Source organism: Saccopteryx leptura, chromosome 13, assembly GCF_036850995.1.
Source record: "Saccopteryx leptura isolate mSacLep1 chromosome 13, mSacLep1_pri_phased_curated, whole genome shotgun sequence".
Lineage (NCBI taxonomy): Eukaryota > Metazoa > Chordata > Mammalia > Chiroptera > Emballonuridae > Saccopteryx > Saccopteryx leptura.
Window position 1 is genome coordinate 23908694 of NC_089515.1, and position 24502 is coordinate 23933195.

General features: G+C 48.2%; 1 protein-coding gene across 1 annotated transcript in view; it reads right to left on the bottom strand.

Moving 5' to 3' along the window:
- NEURL1 (neuralized E3 ubiquitin protein ligase 1) overlaps nt 1–24502 on the bottom strand; it is an 82282-nt gene that overhangs the window by 43221 nt on the left and 14559 nt on the right. The window lies entirely within an intron of this gene.

A 24502-nucleotide genomic window follows, 5' to 3' on the forward strand; every position in this document is an offset into this window, starting at 1 on the left:
AACCCTCATTTCAGCAGTCACAAGTGAGAAATGACCTAAATTATAACCTGGCTGATGAGTGTCAGTCAGGGTGGACAATGAGAGACATTGATGGAGGAGGTGAGGTAGAGAGATGAGGAGACCCAGGTGATGCAGGGGACAGGACACATGTACTGGGGCAAGACCTGAGCCTCATCCATTGTCCACCAGAGATGAGTAAACCCACTCGACTGATCCTGCTGGGCCTGCCCGGATTATAGAAAAGCTGGCAGCTGAGAGCAGGTTAAATCCCTCCTCTTCAGGCAGGACTGCTCTTTCTCTCTCTCTCTCTCTCTCTCTCTCTCTCTCTCTCACACACACACACACACACACACACACACACACACACACACCCCTTCAGGCTCCATGTTCAGCCAGGACTCCAGGCACTCACCCAGACCCCAGCCAGCAGAAACCCCCCCAGGCTGGGAGGCCCCTTGCAGCCCACCCTCCCAGCTTGTCCTTCGGTTCTCCTGCTGCCTCCCCCCACCCCCACCCCAGGTCTGGCTTACAGAGATGGCAGAGCCCAGGGCCAGCTGACATGGCTCCCACCTCTGCTCCCAGACCCTGCCTTCTGCCCACTGCTGGAGCCTCTCCCATCAACACTAGGGTTCAGACATGGAGCATTAGGGGACACAAGAGAGTGAGGGTGCAGTTCTCCACAGGGCCAGTCCCCAGGGCTGGGACACTCCCAGTAGAGCCGCTGACAGCCACACCCAGTGATCCGAGAGTACCCCCTACGATGCATTGCCTCCTTGCCGCCTTCAGGGTGTATTACACAAGGTGCTGCCTAGGTGGTGGTTAAGAGCAGGCTCTGGAGTCACGTGCCTGGGTTCAAATCCCAGTTCTAACGCCTCGTCAGTGTTTATGTCCTCTTCTGAAAAATGGGGTTGATGATAACAGTGCCCAACTCATGGGGCTGCAGGGGGATGGAACGGGTTCGGACCAGGTGTGTTCAGACAGTGCAGGCCGCGTGGGACGTCCCACCTCCGTGCGAGCACTGCCGATGGTACACAGCCCTGACTCCACACAGAAGCCCTGACTCCACACAGAGGCCCTGGCTCCACACAGAGGCCCTGACTCCACACAGAGGCCCTGGCTCCACACAGAGGCCCTGACTCCACACAGAAGCCCTGACTCCACACAGAGGCCCTGACTCCACACAGAGGCCCTGACTCCACACAGAAGCCCTGACTCCACACAGAGGCCCTGGCTCCAGGAGCCAGAGCCTTGGGCCACACACGTGTCCAAAGGGCAAGGCGGCTTAGTGCAGTGGGGTGCCAGCTACCCAGGCCCTGAGACACAAATCTGGAAAAGCTCTGGCAAGAGAAAGAGCATGGCAGGTCTTTTTAGGAGTGGGAGGCTCGCTGGGCTCTGAAAGAGCTTCTCTTCTCACAGAGCAAGAGCGGCTGCCCTGAGGTCCAGCCACTGAGCCATGCCAGCTCTGTGTCCACCACCAGGGGCCACAGCCTGCAGCACAGCGAACGCTGGCCATGCCGGCTGCCGAGGCGAGGGTAGGACCCCCAGACACAGAGGCACCTGTGAGTCCTGGGGTCCACACGCAGGGTCTCTCAGAAGAGGCTGGCAGCTTGCATGACCACTGAGCTGACGGAGGAGGGCTGTCCCCTGTCACCACATCTCCAGCCCCGGGCCCAGACTGAGGCCCTGACCCCAACCACAGACAATCACACATCCCATCATCAAGAAGCACACAGATAGGGGCTTTCAGTCCCTAAAGGCCTGGGGACCATGAGCAGGTGGCTGGATCAGTGGGGGCTTCCTCTCCCCTTGGAGCCAGAACTCAGGTGGCTGTTGAGACTGGTTCTCCTGCCCAAGGAACAGCCCCAGAAGGGCTGTTAGCACGCTCTTAGCCGCCTCCACAGAGTGATGGCAGTGACTGAACACCCATTTCCCTCCCCACAATGGGCCCATCTCCCAATTTACAGGTTCAGCCATTGCTCCCACCTTCCTTTCCCGACTTTCCAGTAACATCTCAGACCACGCCCCAACAATGCCACACCCTTCGGGGTCACTTTCTCCCTTCTCTCCTCGCTCCAGCTGTGGGCCCCCGGGTCAGACACACTACCAGAGACCCCAGCAGTGCACAAGGGGGTTCCCCAACATCGAAGCTCGGAGGCCAAAACCTTCCCTGGAGTCCGGACTCCTGGGCTCCAGGCAGGTTCTGTGGCTCATGGTCAAATTCAGCCAAGGCGCGGGAAGGCCTATGGGAGCCTGTTTGGGTTTGGCAGGACTCAGAGGGCAGTTTCTCTTCATGTCTGCACAGGCTCCTCCGTCGTGGAGCTGGGGTCGGGGAGTCGGTCAGGACTCCAGAAAGTGGGTTAGTGCCGCTCCTGGGCTGGAGCAGGGATAGGCAAATAGAAGCAGGAATTTCTCCCCAGGTTACCCCTCCCTGTCTAAAACAAATGCCCCCCCTTACCACCTCAGCCCCCCCCCCCCATCAAACAAACTTCTGCCCAGAGGAGGGCTCTGTTCTCAGCACCAATTAAGGGAGGTGGGCTGCCTCAGCCTTTGTGTGGGCATCTGTTGTTACTGGTCAGGATACCACCTCTATAATTTTGCTGTGTGACCTTGGGCAAGTCATTTTCCTCTGTGGGCCTCAGGTTCCACGGCTGTGAAATGAAGGTCTTGGACTTCCGCACCTTTAGCTCTGTACCAGAGCTCCCTGAATCTGGGGTGTGGAGGGGAGTCATCTGGGGAGAGGAGATCAAGAATCCTCGCCCTGTCTTAAGCGGCAGACCCCTCTTCTCACACCCCTTCCACAAGGTCAGGTGGGAAACCAAGGCTGAGCAAGCACGCTCTTAGCTGAGGTCACTGCTTCTCGGTCCTCTTCCTGACTCCACCGAACATGGGCATCGCCCCAGGTGCCATGACCTGGTTTATGCCTTGAGTGTTATTACCAGGCCAGAAGTCTGGTGTCAGCTGGACTCCCCCACCTGAGCAGTCAGTGTCCTTCTCAAACCCAGCCCCTGGCTAGTCCCACAGTTCAGACCACCAGCATCATCTATTTGGACAATTTTTCCCACAGTTTTTGGCCGCCTGTCCCCTTCCTCATGGCTGCCAGGCTGACCTGTCTGCCGGACAGATCGGGCTGGGTCACTGCCCAGCTCAGTGGATAAACCCCGCCCCTCCGGTTCCTTTGGGGAACACTCAGGTCTCTGTGAACTGGCTTTGGTCCATGTGTCTGGCCTCACCAACCACCCCAAGTACTGACACTCCATGCCCAGGAATCATGTATGACCCAGGACATGCCCACATCGCACATGCCCAGGGCTCTTTGAACACAGTTCCTTTACCTGGAATGCCCTCCCCCAACACTGGTCACTCAAAAACTCTTACATCACCTTCATTGATCAGCTCAGTCATCTTTCTGAGGTTATCCCAATGCCCAGGGCAGACTAGACCTTCCTTCTCCAAGGCACACACAGCCCCCGCCCTGCAGTAATGATAAGGGTCCCCTTCCCATACTGGGAGTGACCTGAGAGCAGACAGGTACCTTTCAGCTCCGAGTCACCAGCACCTAACATGGCGGGCACTGGGAAGTGCTCAAGCATATTTTATGAAAAAAGCAAGAAAAGGAGAGAGGGGGCGGAAGGAACAGAGGCTGGGTTGATGGTGGGTGGTCTCTACTTGGCTCCCATCTGCCCTTTCTCCAGGCTCCAGTCCTCAGACCTGAGGGCACCCTCCCAGCCATGATTCCCCTGGTCCCTGTGGACCCAGTGGTACCCAAAGGCAACAGACTGCTTCAACCATGACTTCACAGCCCCCCGCTGGCCTTCCTTGCCCCCTCAGTACCACTGGCGTCACCAGCCAATGCTCACTCAGGTAGAAATGGCTAAGAAGCCAAGCAGCCAGGTGTGTCCTGGAACACTGAGGAGCTGCAGCCTTATCTGACCATCTTCCCTGGAGTGGGCGGGAGCAGCCACCAGCCCCCAACAGCCCGCTGCAGGACCACAAGGAGGAGATGCTGAAAACACGTGCCAGACTCCTTCCCAGCCTCTGCTGGATAAAGGCAGTAGGAGGAAGAGCCCCTCCAACTCGTCTGCATAAACCATTTCTTTTTTTTTTTTTTTTTTCTTTTTCTGAAGCTGGAAATGGGGAGAGACAGTCAGACAGACTCCTGCATGCGCCCGACCGGGATCCACCCAGCACGCCCACCATGGGGCGACGCTCTGCCCACCAGGGGGCGATGCTCTGCCCCTCCGGGGCGTCGCTCTGCCGAGACCAGAGCCACTCTAGCGCCTGGGGCAGAGGCCAAGGAGCCATCCCCAGCGCCTGGGCCATCTTTGCTCCAATGGAGCCTTGGCTGCAGGAGGGGAAGAGAGAGACAGAGAGGAATGGGGGGGGGGGGGGTGGAGAAGCAAATGGGCGCTTCTCCTATGTGCCCTGGCCGGGAATCAAACCCAGGTCCCCCACACGCCAGGCCGACGCTCTACCGCTGAGCCAACCAGCCAGGGCCCATAAACCATTTCTATAGCAGCACCTACAAACCCACACCTTCCAAGCAGAAAGCCCACTACACTGCCTGTGGTTTCCTCATCTGTCATTTTTCCTTCTCTCTTATCTTTTATTTTAATGGCAGGAAGCTGTGATCAGGAGGAATCTCTCTATCTAGGCTGCTCCTGGCAGCACAGAAGTAAAATTTCCCTCCACACTGAAGAAGGATGGCGAGCAACTGTCCCTCAGGGGTCAGTGACTTACAGCTCTTTGAACACAGTTCCTTTACCTGGAATGCCCTCCCCCAACACTGGTCACTCAAAAACTCTGACGTCACCTTCATTGCTCATTAGTCCACAAGCATCCCAGCTCATTAGTCTTCCCAGTAACTGCAGGAGGGAGCGCTCGCCAGCCCCCATTTACAGATGAGAAAACCGAGGCTCAAAGAGATTAAGTGACTTGCCAATGCCACACAAAACTAGTAAATGATGGTAAGAGACATGTGGCCGACTCCCCAGAATGTGTTCTACTCCAAGATGGTAGTGGTTCTTTACGCTGGCCGCACATTAGCGTCACCTAAGGAGGTTATAAAACTACAAATGCCCAGTTCCCATTCCAGACTAATCAATGCAGAAACTCCGAGGCAAGGCCCAGGCACGGGCTGCCGTCCTCTGACAGAAGCCCATCACAAAGGTTCCATTCCCCTGGCCAGTGATTGTTCAACAGTGGCCACAGGACCCCCTTCTGGCCAATGAAGCATAGAGGGAAATCTGCAGAGACCCCTCTGAGAAAGCCTTCCCTGCTCCTGAGAAAGCAGCACAAGAGAGAGGCCGTCCTTCCTGCAGGTATTTTTGTGTCCGTCTGTGATTCCATGTCACTACCAGTCCAGAAGAAAGGCCACCCATGGAGAGCAGAGGAGAGAGGTGGAAAGAACCCCACCCTTGACCTTACCATAGAGCCCTGATTCAACCATCCCTGAAATCCACCCAACCGTGGACTTCCTGTGATCTGAGTTCGTTCAGCTCCTCATTGTTTGAGCCGATCCAATCAGCATGTGTTACTTGCAATGAGTCTTGAGATGGCAGCAGTCACCGTCCTCATAGCCCCACTCCACGTGTCCCCCCTTCGATCTTCCACCACGGGGAGAGCTCTCAAGTCCATCCCAGTGTTCACTCCAACGCCACGCTTCCCACAGCTGCTCTCAGCCAACGACCGAGTGGGGCAGGGATATTGAGGCACACCGGCTCCTGGGGGATGTGAGAATCCTCTGACCAGAGCCTGTGCCTTGGCCTTGGGGACTCCCCAAAGGCCTAACCAAACTTTCCTTCGAATTGCACTGCAGTCTAAAATGTTTCCACCAACTTCCTTCCTTCCTTGTCTCCTTGGCTTGGGGTCACACTGGCTTTCAGGTCTGAGGGTTCACCAGCCTCTCCCTGCTTCTTCTCTCCTTTTCCTCATCCAGGCATTTCCTCAAGTGATTTCACTGTCTATCTATTTAGTTATTATTTGTGAAGAGGAGGTTAATAAAGGTGAAAATGGTTGGGATGATGGAGAAAACAGTAGTAATGATCAAAGTAAGTATGAAAAACAGGAATGCAAATATTCTAACACTATAACCTCAATGATATAAATATATGTGCAGAATAGACTTCTCCTTGACCCATTGCTGTATTAACCAAATTCCTTCAGGAATTGCATTTGGTCGCTAGTAACAAATACCAGAAATATCATGGATTTGTAAATACATTAGGTGTTTTCTCTCACATAGAAAGAAATCTGTGGCAGCTCTGCAGTCATCAAGGACCTGGGCTTCTTTTATCTTTCTGTTCCACCATTCCTGCTTCATGATCCAAGATAGCTGCTGAAGCTCTAGCCACCTCGTTCACATTCCAGGCAGGAAGCAAGAGGAGCATGGAAAACTAAAATCAAGGGACTTACTCCAGCTAGGTGTCCCTCTTTAAAGGACCCTTATGCAGTCCACCCAACAATTCTAATTTACATTTCACCAGCCAGAATGTAGTCACATGTCTATACCAAGCTGCAAGGGAAGCTGGAATACGTAGTGCTTCATTGGACACATTGCCACTCTGAATAAAAACAGGGTCCTCAGCCATAATGATAAGCTCCATTCCCCCTGAGAAACATTATGCCTGATGCCCACAGCACATAGAATCTTCAAAACTGGAGGGGTCTTCTCTTTTGTCCCCATATACCCTTCTGTTCCCTCCACCTGAACTGTGTGGTCCATATTAGAAGTTGTCCCTTAACTTGTTTATGATTGGTTGGTATTCCAGGAAACAATATAATTTATTTGACTACTATATTACATATAAAGTATCAAAAGTCTCTTTTAAGAGAATGAAAGACAAGCCATAGACTGGGAGAAAGTCATTGCAAAGTGCGTATCTAGTACAGAATCAAGGATATATTGAAAACTCTCAAAATTCAAAAAATAATAATGATAACCCAATAAAAATGAGCCACTGAGAAAGAAGGAAATCCTGCCATTTGTGACAATTTGGATGAACCTTGATGGCATTATGCTGAGTAAAATATAGTCAGGCAGAGAAAGGCAAATACCATATGGTATCACTCATATGTGAAATCTAAAATAGTCAAACTCTGTGAAACAGAGTAGAGTGGTTGTTACCAGGGGTTGGAGGGAAATGGGAATATATTGATTAAAGGGTATCAATACCCTTTAATATCAATACCGTTTTAATCCAGTTATATGATTAAAACGCTTGGGGGTCTAATGTACAGCACAGTGAGTACAGTTAACAATACTGCAACATATACTTCAATGTTGTTAAGAGAATAGCTCCTAAATGTTCTCACTACAAAAAAAAAAGAGAGAATTGTGTGACAGGGTGGAAGTGATAGTTATTAATGGTGCTTATCATTTTACAATACATAAATGTATCAAATAGGCACAGCCTAAAATGAAAACTTACACAACAGTGTGTGTCAATTATATATCTCAATAAAGCTGGAAAAATTAATTGGGGAAAATTTTAACAGACATTTCACCTAAGTAGATAAACAGATGAAAAGTAAGCACATAAAAATGCTCAATATCATTATTCATTATGGAAATGCAAATTAAAACCACAAAGAGATACCACTACACACCTATTAAAATGGACAAAATTTAAATGACTGACCATGCCAAGTGTTGGTGAGAATGTGGAGAAATTAGAACTCTCATTTACTGCGGTGAAAATGTAAAGTAGTACAACTATTTTACAAAATAGTTTGGTAGTTTCTTTAAAAATCAAACACGCACCTACCATATGACCTAGTAATTGCATGTCTAAGTTTTTACCCAAGAGAGAAGGAGATCCATGTCTATCCATAGACTTGGATACAAATATTCTTAGCAACTTTATTTGTAATAGCACAAAACTGAAAACAACCCAAATGTCCATTAACAAGTGAATAGATAAACAAACTGTGCATCTATACCATGGCGTACTACTAACCCATAAAAACAAATGCGTTAACCCTGGCCGGGTAGCTTAGTTGGTTAGAATGTCTTCCCAATACATGAAAGTTCAATCCCCAGTCAGGGCACATACAAGAATCAACAAATGAATGCATCAATAGGTGGAACAATAAATTGATGTTTCCCTCTCTCCCTTTTTCTCTCTCTAAAATCAATAAATAAAAATTTTTTAAAGTAACCTTAAGAAGAAAAAGGACTGCACTATTAACACACACTACACCATGAATGAATCTCAAAGTAACTATAGTGAGTGGAAGAAGCCAAAGGAAAAGAGATAGTATATTCTGCATGATTTCATTTATAAGCTAATCTATAGTGACAGAAAGCAGATCTGTGGTTACTTGAGCATGGAAGGTAGTGGAGGGAAGAGCAGAAGAGAGGGATTAATAAAGGCAAAAGGAAGTTTTGGAGGATGATATAGATGTTCTCTAATTTGATGGTGCTGATGGTTTCATGGATGTATACATAGGTCAAAACACATCAAATGTACATTATGAATTGTTCAGTATATTGTATGTCGATTATACTTTGATAGAGCTGTTTTTAAAAACCATTAATATGGTTGTGAGAGGAGGGAATAGAGAAAGAAAACTGTTTCTATAAAAACTAATTAAATCTGTTCTTTGAAAAATGAAAAACAGAATTACCATATGATCCAACAATTCTACTTTTGGGTATATATCCAAAAGAATGGAAGGCAAGGTCTTAAACAGATATTTGTACATCTATGTTCATAGCAATATTACAAAACCAAAAGATAGAAACAACACAAGTGTCCATCAACAGATAAATGGATAAACAAAACGTGGTGTATCCATGCAATGGAATATTATTCAGCTCTAAAAAGGAAGAACATTCTGATATATGCTACAACATAGATGAACCTTGTAGGCATTATGCTAAGTGAAATAAACCAATCACAATAGGACGAACACTGTACACACTTATGTGAGAACCCTAGAGTACTTGAGTTCACAGAGACAGAGAGTAGAATGGTGGCTGACAAGGCTGGAAGCAGGGGGAATAGGAGTTATTGCTTAATGGGTGCAGAGTTTCAGTTAGGGAAAATGAGAAAAGTTTTGGAGATGGAGGGTGGCTGATGGTTGCAAACAATGTGAATGTACTGCACTTAATGCCATTCAACTGTGCACCTAAAAATGGTTAGTATGGTAAATACTACACGATGTGTATTTTACCACAATTATTTAAAAAACAAACTAAGTTGAATGCTTTGGAGGGGTCACTGAAGGCTGGCCAACCATACATAGGCAAAACAACAGCAAAGTGCTATCAAAAATTAAAATAAAAGATTAAGAAAACAATCTCATTTACAATGTCATCAGAAAGAATGAAATACTTAAGGATACACTGAACCAAGGAGGTGAAAGAACTGTACATTGAAAACTATAAAAGGCCAACGAAAGGAATTAGACACAAAGAAATGGAAAGATAGCCTGCATTTGTGTACTAGAAGAATATTGTTAATTGTTCGTGCTACCCAAAGCAATCTACAGAGTCAATGCAATCCCTATCAGATTTCCAGTAGCATTTTTCACAGAAATAGAAAAACCACCCTAAAATTGATATGGTCTATAAAAGATCCTGAAAAGCCAAAGCAGTCCTGAGGAAGAAAGCTAGAGGCATCACAAACTGCCTGGTTTCAAATGATAACAAAGCTACGTTAATTAGTACGGTACTAGCATAAAAGCAGACATATAGACCAATGGAACAGAATACAGAGTCCATAAATCAGTCCAAGCTTTCATGATCAACTGCTCTCAACAAGGATGCCAAGAACACACAAGGGAGAAAGGATGGTTTCTTCAATAAATGGTCCTGGGAAAATATCCACATGGGAAATTATGAAATTGGACCCCTAGGTCATACCATATACAAAAATCAACTCAAAATGGGTTAAACACTTAAACATAAGACCGGACACTGTAAAGCTACTAGACAAAAACAAAAGGAAAAAGCTTGACATTGGTCTAGACAATGATTTTTTTTGGATATGAACCCAAAAAGCACAGGCAACAAGAGCAAAAATAGACAAATGAGATTGCATCACACCAAATAGCTTCTGCACAGCAAAGGAAGCAAGCAACAGAGTTAAGAGACAGCCTGTGGAATGGGAGAAAAGATCTGCAAATCATACACCTGATAAGGGGTTAATATCCAAAATATATAAGAAACTCAAACAACTCAATAGCAAATAATAATAACCCAATTTTCTAAATGGGCAGGCATTGAATAGACATTTTCCCAAGGAAGACATACAAATGGCTAATAAAACAATGAAAAGGTGTTCAACATCATTAATCATCAGGAAAATGTAAATCAAAACCACAATGGGATATCAGTTCACACGTGTCAGTGGCTATCATCAAAAAGACAAGAGATAACTGCTGGTGAAAATATGGAGGAAAGGGAATGATTGTACACACTGTTGGTAGAAATATAAATTCGTACAGCCACTATGGAAAACAGTATGGAGGTTCCTCAAACAATTAAAAATAGAACTACTATATGATCCGGCAATCCAACTTTGGAGTATGTAGACAAAGGAACTGAAATCACTATCTTTTTTTTTTTTTTTTCATTTTTCTGAAGCTGGAAACAGGGAGAGACAGTCAGACAGACTCCCGCATGCGCCCGACCGGGATCCACCCGGCACGCCCACCAGGGGCGACGCTCTGCCCACCAGGGGGCGATGCTCTGCCCATCCTGGGCGTCGCCATGTTGCGACCAGAGCCACTCTAGCGCCTGAGGCAGAGGCCACAGAGCCATCCCCAGCGCCCGGGCCATGTTTGCTCCAATGGAGCCTTGGCTGCGGGAGGGGAAGAGAGAGACAGAGAGGAAAGCACGGCAGAGGGGTGGAGAAGCAAATGGGCGCTTCTCCTGTGTGCCCTGGCCGGGAATCGAACCCGGGTCCTCTGCACGCTAGGCCGACGCTCTACCGCTGAGCCAACCGGCCAGGGCCTTTTTTTTTTTTTACAGAGACAGAGAGTGAGTCAGAGAGAGGGATAGACAGGGACAGACAGACAGGATCGGAGAGAGATGAGAAGCATCAATCATTAGTTTTTCATTGCGCGTTGCAACACCTTAGTTGTTCATTGATTGCTTTCTCATATGTGCCTTGACCGCGGGCCTTCAGCAGACTGAGTGACCCCTTGCTGGAGCCAGCGACCTTGGGTTCAAGCTGATGGGCTTTTTGCTCAAGCCAGATGAGCCCGCGTTCAAGCTGGCGACCTCGGGGTCTCGAACCTGGGTCCTCTGCATCCCAGTCCGACGCTCTATCCACTGTGCCACCGCCTGGTCAGGCTGAAATTACTATCTTGAAGAGGTATCTGCACCCCCATGTTCACTGCAGCAATATTCACAATAGCCAAGATATGGAAACAACCTAAGTGTCTATCTATGGATAAATGGATAAAGAAAATGTATATATAAGTAATGATATCATTCAGTCTTAAAAAAGGGGGGGGATCTTGCCATTAGGGACAACATGGATGAACCTAGAGGACATTATGCTAAGTAAAACAAGCCTGAGAAAGACAAATCCTGCATGATGTCACTTATATGTGAAATGTAAAAAAAATCAAACTCATAAAAGCACAGAGTAGAATGGTGGTGTCTAGGGCCCAGGGGTGTGAAAAATAGGGAGATGTCAGTCAAAGGGTATACTACTCCTATAATATTTAAGCAATAAACTGTTATTACAGCATCTGTTACTGGTGGCAATAGTAGTTTAAAATGATAATGAAAGGAATGAGGAGGATGCAGTGTGATTTCTGAGACAGGAGATCCAAAATCACACACAGGCAGCCCTAGCCAGTTGGCTCAGTGGTAGAGCGTCAGCCTGGTGTGTGGAAGTCTCGGGTTCGATTTCCAGTCAGGGCACATAGGAGAAGTGCCCATCTGCTTCTCCACCCCTCCTCCTTTCCTTCTCTGTCTCTCTCTTCCCCTCCCACAGCCAGGGCTCCACTGGAGCAAAGTTGGCCCGGGCACTGAGGATGGCTCCATGACCTCCGCCTCAGGCACTTGAATGGCTCTGGTTGCAACCAGAGCAGCACCCTGGATGGGCAGAGCATCGCCCCCTAGCGGGTTTACCATGTGGATTCTGGTTGGGCACATGTGGGAGTCTGTCTCTCTGCCTCCCCGCTTCTTACTTCATAAAAATACCCAAAAAAAGAAAAGAAAAATCACACACAGGCTTAAGGAGGATTTGGGGGTCTTCTGAATAAGAACTTAAGGGGTTCCTTAATCTCTATAGTGGGGGCCCTTTTCCAAACAGCCCCCAGGAATAAGAGATGGCGCACCGGAATTGACTCCCAGGGACTCCCAGTAAGGCAAGTGAATCAGAGTTTGTTTGAATTCCACCCATTTTTATTACGCACTTTGGATACCTAACCCTGCCCTGGGCACGGAGGGGAAGAATCAAGAGGGGAAAAAGGGAATTTAAACTTAACTAAGCAGTAGGCACAACCACTGGCTATTACATACCAAGGACCACATTCCTTCTTCAATACTACTTGTCAAACCAGGGACTTCACTCTGTAGACTACCCTCTTCTGGGAGGAACAAGGATATGAACGTTCATTTTTTTTTTTTTTTAAAGTTCAAAGTATAAAAGCAATACATGCTTATTACTTTTTTAAAAAATCTTTAAAAATAGTGCCAAGTAGTAGGGAGTAAAAAATACAAGCATCCCATTCCCCCACACCACTCCATCCCTGGCCTACCTCCCGCAGGTGGCCCCTGGGAACAGCTGGTTGGCATCTGCTCTGCCGCGCTCTGTATTTGTACAGACAAAGGGAAGAGGATGAGTGATGAGCAGATGCACAGATGAATATTAAGGTATCACACCCCAGAATAGAGAGTTGTTTCCCAAATATCTGCATCGCTCATTCCCTCACCTCCTTCCAGTCATTTTCAAAGGCCTTCTCTGGCCAATCTATTTAAAAATGTAAGCACAGATCCCCACCCGCCTCTAATCCCTAGCCCTGCCACACCCTGTCGCTTATTTCTCTTCATAGCACTTATCACCATCTGACATCCCAGATGGCACCTTTTTTTTTTTTTAAGTCTGTCTCTCCTGGCCCTAGCTAGGTAGATCAGTTGGTTAGAGCATTGTCTTGATACATGAAGGTTGTGGATTTGATTCTTGGTCAGGGCACATATAAGAATCAACCAATGAATGCATAAAGAAGTGGAAAAACAAATTGATGTTTCTCTCTCTGTCTCTCTGTCTCTTTCTCTCTCTCTAATATCAATACATTTTTAAAAAATAATAAAGTCTGTCTCTCCTAAGAATTGTAACTTCATGAGACAGGGAATTTGTTCCCTCTTTTATCCTAGTGTCTAGGAAAGAGTCTGGCACTGAATCAATATTAGTCGGAGGAAGAAAGGAAAGAGAGAGAAGGGGAGGAGAGAGAAGAGGAGAGGAGAGAAGGGGAGGGGAGAGGAGGGGAAAGGAGGGGAGGGGATGGGGGTGAAAGGTCCACACGGCCCATCATAGGTCAGAAAGGTGAAATATAATATTCTAAATATAAATAGGATCATACCATGCACATTATGCATATCATGCAATTTGTTTTTTTCTCTTAAAATATGGTGGACATTTTTTAAAATCACAGTACCTCATAATATTAAAAGTTACAAAGTATTTCTGTGTATGGAGGAACCATCACTGACTAATATCACCCCCTCCTTTATGAAAGCCTGTGTTGGCACTAAGTGGGGAGGGGGCCACATTGAAGTGTCCCCCATGGCACTTGGCAATAAGCCTTCTTCTAATTTAACCTATGAGACTGGTCGTGGATCGAGCAGTTAAGTTGCTCTCAGGAGACAAAACAGCCTGAGACCTGGTGGAACTTAAAGAAGACCTGACTGGTATAGTAACAAACCTAAAGATGTGTGGAGCGGATGCCAAGGAATCAGAGAAAAGGGGGTTACACTGAGGCAAACTGTGGTAGGGACCATGGAAGCACAGCCAGGGAGAGGTGCCCTGCTAGGCTGGCCCACGCTGGGTCCACCCGGCAGACATTTCCCTCTTGGTAAAGTGGCCAGGGCAGGGCTCAGAGGCATTAAATCTTCAGGTTGTGTCTCCAACTCCCTTGCCAGCCACCAGGTTCTCCCAGCACTGGAGTAGCCTCTTGCATGGGGAGAAGCTAATGCTCTGTCTAGTCCATCTCACAGTAAATCTCTCACCAAGAAGTAAATTGACTCCTGATCTGATTCCTGAGTCTGTGGACTTGATTAGACAAGCCCCCAGTTCTATCATTTCAGATGAGACACATTGAAGATGGAAATTTGGGACCAGCTCTGCCAAGGGCCAGACACTGGGCGTGGCATCTCCACTGGGGCTGAACCATCTGTGTGGTCAGCATAACATTTAGTAATAAACAAGAAGCGCATACTGTTTGCTGAGCTCTTACTATGGACCAGGTTCTGAGCCACAGGACCTGCAGTGATGACCTCAATCCACATGATGGCCCTGTCAGCGGGAACTGGTACGCCTCCTTACTGATAAAGACACTGAGGTTTGGAAGATCAAGAGTCAAGATTTGAACACAGATCTGACGCCCAGGTGAGTGTTTCACAATGGGTGGTCCATGGATCCCTCCCACCAGTATTGCCTAAGATCTTTTTTAAAGCAGACCCTAAGAACCCAACCCCAAATTCACTAAGCCAGGTTATCTGGAAGTGGGCCCCAGGAGCCTGCATTTTTACCAGCTCCAAGTCGATCCATAGGCCCCGGAAGTTCTGAGAACCACTGCACTATGCCATCTCACAACCTCTAAACTCAACTCCAATGGCCTCCCTTGGCCTCTCTGGCCCGACTGTTCTTGGTTCTCCTTGTACTCTTCCAATGACTCCTTCATGGTTTTGTTCTGTCCACCATGGGACCCTTCATTCACTCTCAAGGTCTAAGTGGCGCCCACAGCTGACCAGCGGCAGCCATGACCTCCCCCCTGAGCTTTGAGCTCACACCAGGCATTGACAGCGCAACATCTCCCTAAGAATGTCTCCGAGCTCCTCTAACACAACCCACAATTCCACCCCCCAGCTCCTCCTCCAACTGCCTCTCCTGCCTGGGGCCAGGAATCAGCATCCTCCCAGCCATCTGACAATCTGAGCACCATCTTGGACCCGCCCCTCTCCCTCACCACTCCACCCTTTACCAGTGGTTCCAAGCGCACCTCCGCAATGTCCCCAATGTGTCCCTTACTCCCTCTCCCCAAAATTAGAGTTCAAGCTTTGGCATCCTTCCCCCGGACAGCCACATTCCCATCATAACTGCTCTCCCTGATGCCACCTTGTCCCTTTTTTTTTTTTTTTTTTTTTTGGTATTTTTCTGAAGCTGGAAACGGGGAGAGACAGTCAGACAGACTCCTGCATGCGCCCAAACGGGATCCACCCGGCACACCCACCAGGGGCGACGCTCTGCCCACCAGGGTCCTTGTCCCTCTTAAACCCATTCTCCACAGGGCACCTAGACTAATCCACCCATAAAGCAAATCTAAAACCTCCCATGACTTCCACTATCCTGAGATGTTCAGGATCGGTGTGGACGCTGGTCCATATATCATCTCCTTTCACTTTTAATACTGCATTTAATGTTCACTTGGGGGTGGCTTTCTCTTGACAACGAGGTGATCGTTTGTAAACAAATACCTCCCGAAGCGTGCAGAGGCAGACGACTAATGCACCTTTACAAACAGCCCTGGACATTACTAGTTCCAGCACTACTACTGACAGAGCAGGGACTGGAATATACACAGTGCACAATGCAATGTCTCCTGCCCTGATCTCCCCAGCACCAGGGCCTCCCAGTCAGGATTTCTCAGGCCTGCACTTTCTAATATCTCTTCCCTTTTCCAGGCTCAGGAATTCCTACATCCTGGCTGGGTGTTCTCTGTGAAAAGAGAGAACAAATGAGAAATTATTTTTTTAATGTTAAATGGGAGCTTTCTCTAGAGAAATTATCTAAACATGCACTTGCTGCAATTTGAGTAGGGGCCTGGGATGGAGCTAAGGATAGGGGGTCAAGGTTAGAGCAAAGGAAAGAGGGTCACAGAGAGCCCAGGGCGGGCCCAGGGAAGCCGTGTCTGGGCGGCTCCGAGGTCGGTGGCCGCTGTGCTTGTCTGCTTCCTGCCCCCACTCCCCACTCTACATACTGGGCGCTCAGGTACAGACGCTTCGGATGCATGAGTTGAAGTCATCCTTGCAAAGATCCTCACTGTGCCCTCTATAGCCCCAGGTTTCGGTCACCTGCTCAGCGATCTGGATCATACGGCCCATCATAGGTCAGACATGTTCCCTGACCTCAGTTTCCCCTTCCCTTCTTCCCCTGCCGCTTCCCCCTCCGCCCTCCCCTCGGTTCACAACCCCAAGCCTCTGTACTTAGCCCCAGAAGCCATGCAGGATTCCCAGCCTGCAGGTCGCTTCTGCCCAGATTCACCAGCGCCCCACCCTGCAGCCCACCCCCACCAGGTCCTAGGCCAGAGGCGCCCTGGCCCAGCAGAGACCTGAGAGCCAGGGAGCCAGGAGCCTCCATCCACTTCAACTCGCCCCGTGACTCTGGGCAGGCCCCTTCCCTCTGAGCCCCCGTTATCCCCGTAAGAGGACAGGGTTGGACAACACGACCTCAGGCCCTCTCCATCCCTGAGGCACCGGTGTGGTTGCTGTGCTAGGACCAACCTCGATGTCACAGACACCTTGGCAACCTTTGGAGGGACCACTCAGGCCATACCCTGGGCAGGGGGTCCAGCAGGGTCTCCCCAAAGCACCCCCTGTCTCTCAGTGAAAAACAGTGAATTTCATTCCAAATAAGGGAACTTACAGCACAGTCCGCGCCACGGCCCAGTTCCGGCTGGTTTATGTTAACGGATAAGATTAAACAGACCTTCACATTCTCAGTATTGAGCACTAAACGTGGAAAAATGACTGTCTCTGGGTCAAGGGCGAGGGAGAGGCCAGGGCTGCCAAGGCCCCCCCAGAGCTCGCACACCTGTGTGTGGGGGGGTTTTGAGAAGGGCACGGGGAGGGAGAGGCGTTCAACAAGCTACATGGGGCAGGAACGGGGTAACTGCACCAAGGGGCACGGGCCTGGGGGTAGAGGGCAAGGGGTCCTTCATGTGTGCAGGGGTGGCAGTGTGAAGGGCGCCGGCCAACGGAACCGCGAGGTGCAGGGACGTGGTGAGGCAGCGGCGACAAGAAGACCCTAGAAGGTCTTTCTTACCCTCACCCCACCTGCCAGGACCAGGAGGCCAGGAGGGAGGGGTCAGGGGAGGGAAGGGACGCCACCACTGCCCGGACAATACAGCTCCTTGTTCCCAGCTGCCCCACCTGCCTCCTGCAGTATGGACACCACAAACCTGAGATAAGAATTTAATTATTTACAAAACAGAGCAGCCTAAAGCAGGACTGTCTTCCTGTTTCCCCAGGCGGCCCCTCCAGACACACCTGCCTCTGGCCTAACCCAGCAGGCCCTGCCTCTCCAACCCTCCACGACCCGGGCCTTCTCCTCTTACAAAGTTCTTTGCCAATGTGGTCTGACAACACTGAGTGGCAGGCACCACAATTCCCATCTTAGAGAAGTGACATGATCTGCTCAGTGTCACTTGTGTGTGGATGGCTAGAATCAGTGGCACCTACAGCTTCTGAATCCATGTTCAGCCTGACAGTCAAGGCCCTCAGACCCTTGGGCTGCACTGTCGCCAGCCAGCCTTGTCTTAGGGCATATACGAGCAGCTCCATCTCCTCCATCTTCCCTGCCCAACCCATGAGAAAGCCCATCCCTATCGACCCACACTTCTCCTCCAGTCTCTAAACCAACCCCTCCTCCTGGGAGCCGTCCCTGACTCCACTCAGCCTAACGACCGCCCTCCTCCCCTCCGGGATCACTCAGCCCCCGCCACCAGCACCACAAGTGCTCTGAGGACAGGGGCATGTCTGTCCCCAGAGGCCAGCACAGGCCTGGCACCTCGAAGGCACCCAAAGAACATCTGTGCCATCAGGGAATGAGTGAGTTGAATGAGTGAACCAGCAGGTGCCTCCTGCTCTCACTTCCTTTTGTCTCGGCTCCAGAGTCCGGTATTCAAGAAATGCCATTTCAACAAAGAACACAACAGGGGCTGCAGCAACCCTGAGGGCCCGTGGAAAAAACGTTTGACTTCCCCGAAATCAACCCATTCTTGCATTCATTTCAAAATATTTGTCAAGTGACTGCTGTGTGCGCTGAGTACTGATGGTGGAGATACAACGGTGAGCAAACCAGGTAGGTAAAAGATAATGACAATTAAAGGTCCTGACAACTGCTATGATCAGTGCTATGCAGAGAGCACAGGGAGGCTGTGGGAGAGGGAACACAGGTCATCTAACCCAGCCGGGGTGGTCAAGGAAGACTTCCTGGTGGAAGCGATGTCTAAGACCAGGGGGAGTCAACCTGTTTATACCTACCGCCTACTTTTGTATCTCTGTTAGTAGTAACATTTTCTAACCGCCCACCAGTTCCACAGTAATGGTGATTTATAAAGTAGGGAAGTAACTTTACTTTATAAAATTTATAAAGCAGAGTTACAGCAAGTTAAAGCGTATAATAATAACTACTTACCAAATACTTTATGTCAGATTTTCACTAAGTTTGGCAGAATAAATCTTTATAAACAACTTACTATAGTTAAATCTATCTTTTTATTTATACTGTGGTTGCTCCACTACCGCCCACCATGAAAGATGGAACACCCGCTAGTGGGCGGTAGGGACCAGGTTGACTACCATTGTCTAAGACGAAGGTTGAACCTAACGGTGACAATAATAACTAGTGTTTATTTCTAGCCGAGCACTATCTTCAAGAAGGAATTAAGGTAGAGAGAAGGTGAGCCTCTGGCTCCGGGCGCACAGGGAGCAAAGACCTCTGACTCCAGAACTCATGCCTCCACCAAGTGCCTCCCACCCTGCCTGCCTCTCCTTCTCCCTCCTCACACCCAGGGCACAGCTGACTGGCCACGCCCTCCCCAGACGCCCTTGGGAACTCCAGAGGCCTGTTGGGCCACACCAGAGTTCAACATTTGGGTTGGGTTTGCAAAGCCCAGTAGGACCCAGGCCTCTCAGTCTCCCATGTACCTTGGCCAGACACAGAGTGTGGGGCTTGGGGGGTCCATGAAGATCCATACAGAGCCACCCTAACTCCCTGGGATAGAAAACTTCCTCATCTTCTTCAGTGCCTGAGTGTCCTGGGTCACAGGGAAGGGGCTCCGTCCAAAAGAACAGGCTCTTCTGGAACATTAGGAAATTGCCCGAGCTGGCCACTCTCTGCATGGCCTCACTCCGGCAGCCCCGAGCCTTTCACTGCTGTGTCCTAAACAGGTAGAAAGGAAGGGCAGCCACCTGCAATAGGCGTAGGTTAGGAGTCAGGAGGCCACAAGGCAGGAACTCCCCATTCAAGGCCCGCAGCCAGTATGTGACCCTGGGCCAATGGGTATAGGCAACCTTGAGGTTGCCCTGGAAATGTCCACCCAGCTGTTCCTCAGGGTGCTCCTCCGGGAAATAGGGCCAACAGTGCCCGTCTCAGCAACCTCTAGGAGATCTGGAGCGAGACCTGGGGGACGAGGCACAAGGGCTTCGCCAGGCGGAAAGTCTGGAACAAAAGTAATGGAATCTTTTCTTTCTGGTAGTTCTGGTTCTCTAAGAGGGAGGTCCACAGTGAGGTAACAGGAGAAAGAAGTGAAAGAGGGGAGTAGCGCATGGCCCTTTATAGAGGCAGATGTTTCTCAGCTGGGTACCAAACGGGCTGAGGCCAGAGGACACAACCACCCCCCTGCATGCCAGCCACTCTGCGGGGCACAGAGAGCCAGGGCCCCACAGACCACCATCACAGCAGGGCCACACCCACTGCCGGGGCCATGCGAGCACTGGTCCACGGGGGAAGAAGCTGATGGCCCAGCCCAGCCCAGCTCCTGCCCACCCGAGCTACAAGCCAAGCCTCAGGGACCCACTCAATTGTGTGTTCCCTCCCCCCAGGAGCCCCTCAGCACAAGTTAAGATCTGATTGGCACTAACAGGACCAAGCCAGCAGTGCCCAGAGGAGCCTGAGGACTGTCGCTGGGGATTTGACTCAGCAAGCAATGGCTGTCAGTGCCCATGGAGCCCATCATTAGCGTCACTTTGGGAGAATCAAGTAAACTGGGATGGTGCTTTGTGAGTCAATACCCCTGCCTGGCCAAGCCTTCAGCCAGAGACCTAGAGCTTACAAGTGATACTCCCAGTCTCACGCCCAGGCTGGGCTGACACACAGGCCTCCACGCACCAGGGAGGCTATAGGTCCATTCCTCTGTTGCTGGTCCCAGAAAATCTTCTCTGCAAGCAAAAGGGGTCCAGTTGCATAGACATTTCCAGAGCACCCTCTCAGGGGTCTCAAACTCAACTCAGCATGTGGGCCGCAGAGCAAGATCACAGCCGTTCGGCAGGCCGCACTAAGTCTACAAACGGCAACTGTTTGCAACGCTTTTCAGTGTCACAAAACGACCAGAAACTGTAGTTCGTGGATTAGTCTGCGGGCCGCAAAAAATTGTTCGGCAGGCCGCATGCGGCCCGCGGGCCACAAGTTTGAGACCTCTAGCTCATCCCTTCCCCCTGAGGTAGAAAATCTCCAGTTTGATAATCAAACTCACGTCCAAGAAGAAAACCTCAACCCAATCCTAGACCAGGGAGCCCCAAAATGGACTCTTGGCCCCAACACTCAAAACTCAACCGCAATTATGAATTCTGGTCCCTGAAGTGAAAACTCCTCTCCCGGAATGGACCCTTCACCCCAGCATGGAACTCAGACCCCCAAAACAGGCACCTCAATACCCGGCCGGACTCTTGTCTACAGGAATAGAAGCTTGTGCCCTGGGAATGGAACCTTCACACCAGACAGTAAATCCCCACTTTCAGACCAAGCCCTGAATCTTGGGGAAACTTCTCAACAGCTGATCTAGACTCTTCTTAGATTTTGTTTCTTTAACACAACAACTTGACGACCAGACGAGGCAACCCAAGTTCCCTAAACAGTTTCCTTCACATTTTGCAGTGGCTTTGATCAAATTTAGTTTTAAATACTAGCTAAAAATCTTCTCTCTCTTTATCGAGCTCTCCCCTCCCCCCAGAGACTTGGCCTTTTGCTCAGATAATCAGCAACCCCCTAGGCAGCAGTACACAGTAGTCCGGACCATGAGTAATGGTCTCATGGTTCGGACCTCTGGCATAAGATAACAACCTGACCTATATTTCAGCTCCTGAGCCATAAGGTAGAAAGACCCCCTCGCCCCCGGCTACTTTCCCATGAGACCAGACAGAGGAACACTGGAAAAGACCTCAGAACTATCCTCAATCAGAACTATCCTCAAGACCTAAAGAAATGATTCATTACCCTTACCTCACCTCCAACCAATCAGCTCCCAGCATGACCTCAAACCCCTACCCCACAGCATCTTTTTTTAAATTTTTTAAAATTATTATTAATTTTAATGCAGTGACATTGATAAATCAGGGTACATGTTCAAAGAAAACATCTCCAGATTATTTTGACATTTGATTATGTTGCATACCCCTCACCTAAAGTCAAATTGTCTTCTGTCACCCCCACAGCATCTTTTGATATCACCCTATATAATCTGTAACCTACACACCATCAGGAAGCCCAGGCCTTTGAGCATTAGCTTCCCATTCTCCTGGATGACGCCATTCATCAATAAAACAGCCCATATCTGTCCAGTACAATCCTCAGTGTTTAGTGTTCAGCTCTGCCAGCGCCAGGTGGATGGACTCTTTCTGTTCAATAACAGAGCCAGAGGAATGTCATGCGAGCAGAGCGCCCAAGTCTGGGAGAGCTCTAGTTCAATGCAGAAACTCCCATGTGCACCGCATGCTGGTCACTCACAGCCTTGCCCCACAACTTCCTTCATCCTCTTGGCTCCACACTGGGGTCTTGTGTCTGGCTGGTCTCCTCAGGCCCAGAGGTCTGCCAGCCCCAGCCCAGGACAAGGTGCCCACTCTTGCCACTTCTATTTGACATAATACTGGAAGTCCTAGCCACTCCGGCAAGAAAAAATAAAAGGCAATTGAATCAGGAAAGAAGTAAAAATTTCTGTTTGCAGATGACATGATCTTTTATGTAGAAAACTCTAAAGACTCCACCAAAAACAATCCATGGACTTGATAAATGAATCCTGTAAAGTTGCAGGATAGAAAATCAACATATAAAAGTCACTAACAACAAACTAGCCAAAAAAGAAATTAAAAAAATAAATCCATTTACAACAGCATCAAAAAAATGTACATATTTAGGGATAAATTTAGCCATGGTGGCAAAAGATCTGTACACTGAAAACTATAAAATATTGATGAAAGACAATGAAGAAGACACAAATAAATGGAGAGCTATTCTGTAATCATAGATCAAAAGAATTAATATTGGCCCTGGCCCATTGGTTCAGTGGATAGTGTTGGCCCAGTGTATGGCCACATTATCCAGCAATCCCACTTCTGGATATATTAATATATCTGAAGGGACATCCTGGGTTTGAAACATGATCAGGGCAAACATGAGAAGCAACCATCTGCTTCTCTTCCTCTCCCTCTCCCCCTTCTCTCTCTCTTTTCCTCTCACAGCCAGTGGCTCAACTGGTTCGAGTGTCGGCCCCAGACAAGGGTTGCCGGGTGGATTCCGGTCGGGGCACATGCGGGAGAGTCTGTCTCACTATCTACGCTCCTCTCACTTACAAAAAAAATTGATATTGTTAAAATGTACATAATGCCCAAAGCAATCTAAAGATTCAATGCAATACTTATCAAAATTCCAAAGCAGTTTTCACAAAAATGGAAAAAACAATCTAAAGATTTGTAAAAGACCACAAAATATCCTGAATAGCTAAAGCAATCTTCAGCAAGAAAAGCAAAGCTTGGATGCATCACATCACACGTCTTGATTTCAAACTATATTTCAAAGGTATAAGTAATCAAAACAGTATAATATTGACATAAAAACAGAAATACACATCAACAGAACAGAACAGACAGTGCAGAAATAGACCCGTGTACATATGCTCAACTAATTTCCTTTTTTTTTTTTTTTTTTTTTAAATTTACCTTATTTATTCATTTTAGAGAGGAGAGGGAGAGACAGAGAGAGGAGAGACAGAGAGACGGGGGGAGGAGCTGGAAGCATCAACTCCCATATGTGCCTTGACCAGGCAAGCCCAGGGTTTCGAACCGGTGACCTCAGCATTTCCAGGTCAACGCTTTATCCACTGCGCCACCACAGGTCAGTATGCTCAACTAATTTTCAACAAAGGTGTTAAGTATACACAATGGGGAAAAGGTAGTTTCTTAAATAAATAGTATTGGGAAAACTGGATATTCACATGCAAAGTAATTAAACTGGACCCTTATCTTATACCATATATAAAAATCAACTCAAAATTAATTAAAGACCCGAACATAAGACCTGAAACCATAAAAATCCTACAATAAAACAGGGGAAAGCTCCTTGACATTGATCTTGGGCAATGATTTTTTTTGGACTTGACACCCAAAGGAAAGGCAACAAAAGAAAAAATAAAGAAGCAAGACTACATCAAACTAAAACGTTTATGAAAACCAAAAAGGCCTGACCAGGTGGTGGCGCAGTGGATAGAGCATCAGACTGGGATGCAGAAGACCCAGGTTTGAGACCCCAAGGTTGCCAGCTTGAGCGCGGGCTCATCTGATTTGAGCAAAGCTCACCAGCTTGAGCCCAAGGTCACTGGCTCGAGCAAGGGGTCACTTGGTCTGCTGTAGCCCCCCGGTCAAGGCACATATGAGAAAGCAATCAATGAACAACTAAGTTGCCGCAAGAAAGAATTGATGCTTCTCATCTCTCTCCCTTCCTGCTACCTGTCTCTGTCCCTCTCTCTGACTCTTTCTGTCTCTGTCACCAAAAAAAAGGCAATCTCTAGAATGGGAGAAAATATTTGCAAACTGTACATCTAATAAGGGGATACTATGCAGAATATATAAGGAACTCTCACAATTCAACAGCAAAAAAAATAACAATTAAAAATGGGCAAAGGACTTGAACATTTTTCCAAATGAGTGGTACAAATGGCCAACAGGTACATGAAAAGGTGCTTACTGTCACCAATCATCAGGGAAATGCAATCTAAGCCATTATGAGATATCATCTCATAGCTTTTAGGATGTCTATTATCAAAAAGATAAGAGATAAATACTGATGAGGATATGCAGAAAAGGGAACCCTTATACACTGTTGGGGAGGATGTAAATTGGTACAAGCATTTTAGAAAACAGTATGAAGGTTCTTCAAAAAATTAAAAATGTAACTAACACATTATCTAGCAATCCCACTTCTGGATAGATATCTGAAGGAAATGAAATTATTACCTTGAAAACTTATCTGCATATCTATGTCTACTGTAACATTAGTCACAAGAGCCAAGATGTGGAAACAGATTGTTTGTTTACAGATGAATAAAGAAC